General features: G+C 45.9%; 1 protein-coding gene across 1 annotated transcript in view; it reads right to left on the reverse strand.

The window, feature by feature from the left end:
* Positions 1 to 3,506, reverse strand: part of TIAM2 (TIAM Rac1 associated GEF 2) — a 1,049,207-nt gene extending 1,045,701 nt beyond the window's left edge. The window contains exon 1 of the mRNA XM_063917712.1: positions 3,240 to 3,506. The gene's annotated coding sequence lies outside the window, so the exon portion shown is untranslated. The remainder of the gene's footprint in view (positions 1 to 3,239) is intronic.
* Between the last annotated feature and the right edge of the window lie 2,494 nt (positions 3,507 to 6,000).

Genomic DNA, 6,000 nt, shown 5'->3' on the forward strand with positions numbered 1-6,000 from the left:
ATATATAATAAATAGGTTACCAACCTACTTTATATGCAAAGTAAACTGCAGGTTTTCAACACAAAGCACACTCACTGGAATATATGGATACAACAAGAGATTGGTTTTAAACCTAAAGCACTTTTTCCATAAATGTTCCACTGCTATTTCCATCCTAAAATGGTGCTAGGATTAGAAAGAAAGCCAGCAGTATATGCTGCACCACCAGGGGTGGCTTATGAGAGGAGTGGACCCGTGTGTGCAGGCTTCATGTGCGCCCCCTCCACTCTGTCAGCACAGTAGACTGACAAGCTAATGCACATGCCCAGGTCCCTTCTCTACTGCACATGTGCAGATGTCCAGGAAAATAGCCACCGTGCCATAATCCCAGCGATTTCTGCCTGCACCGCTGGCCAACGCGAAAATATGGCGTGGAGTAACCAGAGGAGTAAGCTTAATAATATGGGTGCAGGGTGTACACAGGTTCTGTGGCTGATAAAAACCAGATGAAATGCAGGCTTGAAGTCAGCCAGCCACAGAACCTGTGTAATTCATTAGTGTCCCCGTTTAAAGGGATAGTATTACCCTGCCCCCCAGTAGTTATGCTCCTTAAAGGTACTGAGTGCGTGCATGCCAAAAAATGGGTGTGGCCAATTAAAATGGGACGTGATACACATATGCCAGTGCAGTGCCAGATCCACAAATGCCCCCACAGCACCAGATCCACAAATTCCCCCACAGTGCCCCCCCACCCCACTGTGCTACTCACAGCTGCTGCTCCGTCCAGCGGCGGCGTGTCTCAGCTGTCAGGGGGCCAGGGCAGAGAGGAGAGCACAGCTATGTGGGGCGGTGGCGGCGGAGTGTAGGATCTGAAACCAGCCGTCGGTTCGTGAGCTAGTCAGAGCTCGCGGACCGGCAGCGGCGGCTCCTGATTGGCTCACGAACCAGCAGCTGGTTTGAGATCCTACCCGCCACCGGCCATGTAGCTGCGCTCTCCTCCCTGCGCTGACAGCCGAGACATGCCGCCGGGCTGAGCGGCGGCGTGTCTTGCTGACACAAGTGGGTGGGCCGGAACAAATGGCTTTGCGGGCCTTATACGGCCCACGGGCCGGAGGTTCCCCACTCCTGCTGTACATAATGGACTTCACTTGTTATACATGCTGGAAAACCAGACACTTGCCCTTACTTATCAATGAGTGATAAATTGCACCAGACAATCCGCTCCGACCTTCCATGTTACAGGCTAGGTTTGAAAATTTACAGTTAGGAGTAGATTGGTTGGTTCAATTTATCACTCACAGTGAAATTTATCATTCATTGATAAATAAGGACAACTATCTGCAACTGATCGTTTAAAACCAATTTGTACAAATTCAAAACTGAGCTCTCTCAAAAAGGACACTTTGGTCTATTCCAGAGGTTTCCAAACGCACTCCCCAAGGCACCCTAACAGTCCAGGTTTTAAGTATATCCCATACTTGCCTACCTGACCCTCTCCATGAGGGAGAAAATGCTCTGTTCCTGGACTTTCCTGGTAATGTATGATTGCCATCACCTGTGGTGAAACACCTTTCTTATCAATTAACTAGCTCACCACAGGTGATGGCAATCATACATTACCAGGAAAGTCCAGGAACAGAGCATTTTCTCCCTCATGGAGAGGGTCAGGTAGGCAAGTATGGTATATCCATGCTTAGCCACAGATTACTTAATAATATGTACCTCAGTCAATTTGATTTAACCATCTGTGCTGAGCTATGGGCATACTTAAAACCTGGAGTGCGTTTGGTCTTTTCCATAAAGCTTGTAAACACAGAACTGGCAATAGACCACAAATTAAAGAATACCCAACAGTTTACATTGTGGGTGCTTCAATTATGCCGCCCTACAACTCTGTACTTAAAGCATTTCCATAAAACACCAATGTATTTTCACACAAACACTTTTCAATACTATTTACGTTAAGTTTGACGTTATTCAAAAACTAGACGAAACGGTCTAACTTTTGGCATCAAAGCTAAGGAGGGGGCTTGGCACCACGATCACATAATTTGTTGTCCCCTCCCACTGTACAAACCCACCATTTTTAGCAGGAGGCAAGTTCACAGTGATGCGATTTGCGTTGAATGCCGTTATCATCCCGGATAAGCAGCATGCCAGAAACTGGTCTATACTTACCATAGTCCGGGAGAGCCACCTGAAAATGCAGGAGTGTCCCCGGACATTCAGGAGAGTAGGTAAGTACGAGGCATAGTCAAAAGGTTTGAGAAAACATGGTAAATACTGTAAATAACAGAATTAGCATAGGTGCAAGGCCTACGACAGGAATATAGCAATGCATGAGTCCCTTTCCCAGATAAGCTTACAATCTATATTCCCATCCACGCAGACACCTATACAAAACACACACAATTAACCTAACTGTATGTACTTGGATAATGAGGGAGAGACCAGAATACCTGTAGACAACCCATACAAACATGGGGAGAAAATGCAAAACCATAAAGATAGGGCATTGGATTGGATCGCAAACCCATGGCCCCAGTCCAGTGTAGGAACAATGCTAAACATTGTACAATAAATAAAACACATACACAAGCATTCATGCACTAAATACACACACATACAAATACATCATGCACAAGCACTACATTGACACATACTGTACATCAAGAGATTATTCTTTTAATTATTTACAAATTTCAGTTCCCAGCATAACTAGAAAAATAAACATTAACATAAAAGATGAAAAATTGTACAAACAATATTTCTAAAACACAAAATACACAGCAGACAATAACATAACAAGAACCCCCCCTCTACAAGTTACAGTGCAAATGCCATATTCACAGTGGGGAAAAACAGCTCTTAACACACCAGGACTTATTCTTATAGAGCTAGAACTGAAATGCTAATCACATTGTTAGCTCAGATCTGCAACAGCTGTAATGTATTGAAAAGCCAAATAATGAGCAGACTCCAGGCACCATAGCAGGCAATGAAAAAAACCTGTAAATCCAAATAAATTGTAACTCTCCACCTCCCTGCTGGATCCTCAGCCTAAATTTAGAGCATGGCTAGTAACTCTTAAAAAGAGCTGAATGCAGACAATAAATCACATAACGTACACACGTCAGATACAAATCCACAACTCATTCCAGTACTCTGCAAAGTCACTGTAAATGCAGGCAACATACTTAAAAGCAATGTAGCATCTATATCTATGATTGTTCTGTATCGAGATAATAGGTTGTACTTACCTTTAAATAATTCAGTGAAATCCAGAAATCTGCAAAGGCATGTATACTGTGTTACAGAAAGTTTTCCCACTGGAGCATAACGTAGTGTAGCAAGAAGAAATTGATTTTGATAGCAGATGTCCTGTCTGATAGAGGGCTGTAGAGTTGCGCTGATGAAAACCCCGCAGAAGAAACACAGAAATGTTTTTATGATATCATCGTATCAGGTTTGCCACATACCGTACAGACTCTTTCCTGTCTCCCTTTCCGTCTGGGCAATGTCTAGAAGATGTTGTACACCTCCAGGATAGCCGCGCCCTCTCTAATGACTTCCACCAATCCGTATTCAAAGAGCGAGCTCTTATTTGCATACAGTGTGGATCTCCAGCCAGTAGCAAGAAGTATGTGCATGAAGAGGCGTGGCCTGGAGGGGCAGTGTGTCAGAAGCAGATATAATAGTACTGCTGTCCCTGCTGTTTCTAGTCCAATATCCTCAACATATGGAGCTTTTTAGCAGCCTCCATCCCCGGGAATAATCTGGATTTACAATGAAAAATGCCTCCCTACTGTAGACAAAGCTAGTATCTGTAAGGGAGCATAGCAATATTAATTGCAAATATCGTTGCTTCCTTGTATGTGTTTATATTTGGAGTTTGCAAAGGCTTTTTTTAATGTCGCCTTGAGTTCAGCAAAGCCTGCGTTTTTTTGCCAAAATATTTATAATTAGTGTAACACAACAGAATCCCACCTTAAATAACTTATATAAAATCTTATTTCTGCAGCGGGGTACACTGGTATTCTACAGGGAATAACATCGGGGTGTAGAGTAGGATCTTGATCCAAGGCACCAACAGGCTAAAAGCTTTGACTGTTCCCAAGATGCTCAGCGCCGCCTCCTCTATAACACCGCCTCCGTGCAGAGGAGCTCAGTTTGTAAATTGGTGCCTGCAGTGCAGGCAGCTAACAGGCAGGGCTGCTCCAGCAGCCCAAAGAAGAGCTATTTTAAAGAAGATAGAAGACTTCAAGGGCTGCAGCAGAGGCACTCTAGTGCTATATATCATTCTGATATCTCCTGCTGCAGCTCCATCACCTCCCCCAGCGGCGCTGTATACTCCTGCGTCCCTGGTTGCCAAGTACTTACAGCGGAGGCTCCGGTTCTTCACCCAGGGCACACACACACTAATCGAAGTTCTCCAGGATCTCGTGACCGCATTCAGGGAGGAGGTAAGAGGGTCCCCCAGGCGTTACCCGCAGGAAATTACAATCCGGCACGGCCATTAGGAGGCGGGCTGCGCGCGCTGGCGTGGACAATGTGGCCGTACAGGGATCCCTCTAGACCACCAGGGCAAGGGCACAGGTCGGATTAGTCTATAATCCATTTTATTACGGCCCGCAGCAAGGAGATAAGGCTCTGGCCTGTAGCTCCTCCCCCAGCCCCATGGCGCCATTTAGAGTAAATGTTCCCGCCCTGGAGCTGCATCTCTCTGTCTCCCTCACTCCCTGTCAGCATTTGGGCGCCATTACACAGAGCTGCGCTGATTCTGGTACTGCTGGGTGATGCCTCCTCTGTAAAGCCGTCTGCATCATCAGTGCTGCATACCTCCCAACTTTGGCTGCCTTGAAAGAGGGACACACGCGCGGGCGCGCGCTCCCAAAAAGGGGGCGTGGTCTATGCAAAGGGGGCGTGGCTTCGCGGGAAGACCCGCGATCGCGAGCCAAGCCCCCGATTTCATCACTGAGGGGGCATGCCCAGCGCTCCGTGAGCCGCTGGCATGCCCCCTCTCCCTCTGTCTACAATGAATAGACGCTGTGCGCATGCGCACAGCGTCTATTCACCGCTGCTCTGCTAAGCAGGGCAGCGAGAGACTGAGCCTCCCAACTGTCCCCCCCCCACCGCGGGACACTGCGGCCCGCGGGTGGGACAGCGGGACAGACCCCAAAAAACGGGACTGTCCCGCGAAAATCGGGACAGTTGGGAGTTATGGTGCTGTGCATTTACAGGACACTTAAGTATTCTACATGTCTTTTAGACAGTGTTAGTTAAGAACAAGTGCATACTTAAGGGTTATTTAGTACAAGTACCCTGTGATATTCATCCAGTTTTTACTGTGCATTGATATATCTGTTTATATACATAGCCTTACTCAGTAATAGTATTGCTAGTCCAGTGCAGTTTTATTGTTTGTCATAATTCCTGCTTTGTACATGTGACTGTGTGTGTGTGCCAATAGCTGCTGGGTGATCTCTACTCAGTGTATCTCACTCCTACTACTATCCCTATATTCTGTAACCTGAGGGGGCTCCGTGCATCAGGGTTATTAGATAATATAGGTATTTCACAGGATATACGTATTTTGTATTTTTCTCTGTGTTTTTCAGTCACATTTTACCTCAGAAATCCTCTGTTTGTGCTGTTACACTGCACAGGGGGTTTGTGTTAGGTATTCTATCTCCTGACATTGGGGGTCATTCTGAGTTGATCGCTCGCTGCCGATATTCGCAGCGATCATGCAAAAAATGGCATTTATGCGCATGCGTATGTGCCGCAATGCGCACGCGCGACGTACGGGTACAAAGTGTTAAAGTCAAATTACTTTCTAATATATATTTAAAATGCCAGCTCTAATATATACTGCGGACGCCAGGCACATCTTATTACCATGTGCTATAAATGTGCACTTTACGTCGCAAAACACTACATCCCATAAGAGAAAACAATACACCCACAGATTATCTGGGTTCCAAAGCTCATTGATGTATATATTTGTTATTAAAAGGATAT

The sequence above is a fragment of the Pseudophryne corroboree genome, chromosome 4 (assembly GCF_028390025.1).
Source record: "Pseudophryne corroboree isolate aPseCor3 chromosome 4, aPseCor3.hap2, whole genome shotgun sequence".
Taxonomy (NCBI): domain Eukaryota; kingdom Metazoa; phylum Chordata; class Amphibia; order Anura; family Myobatrachidae; genus Pseudophryne; species Pseudophryne corroboree.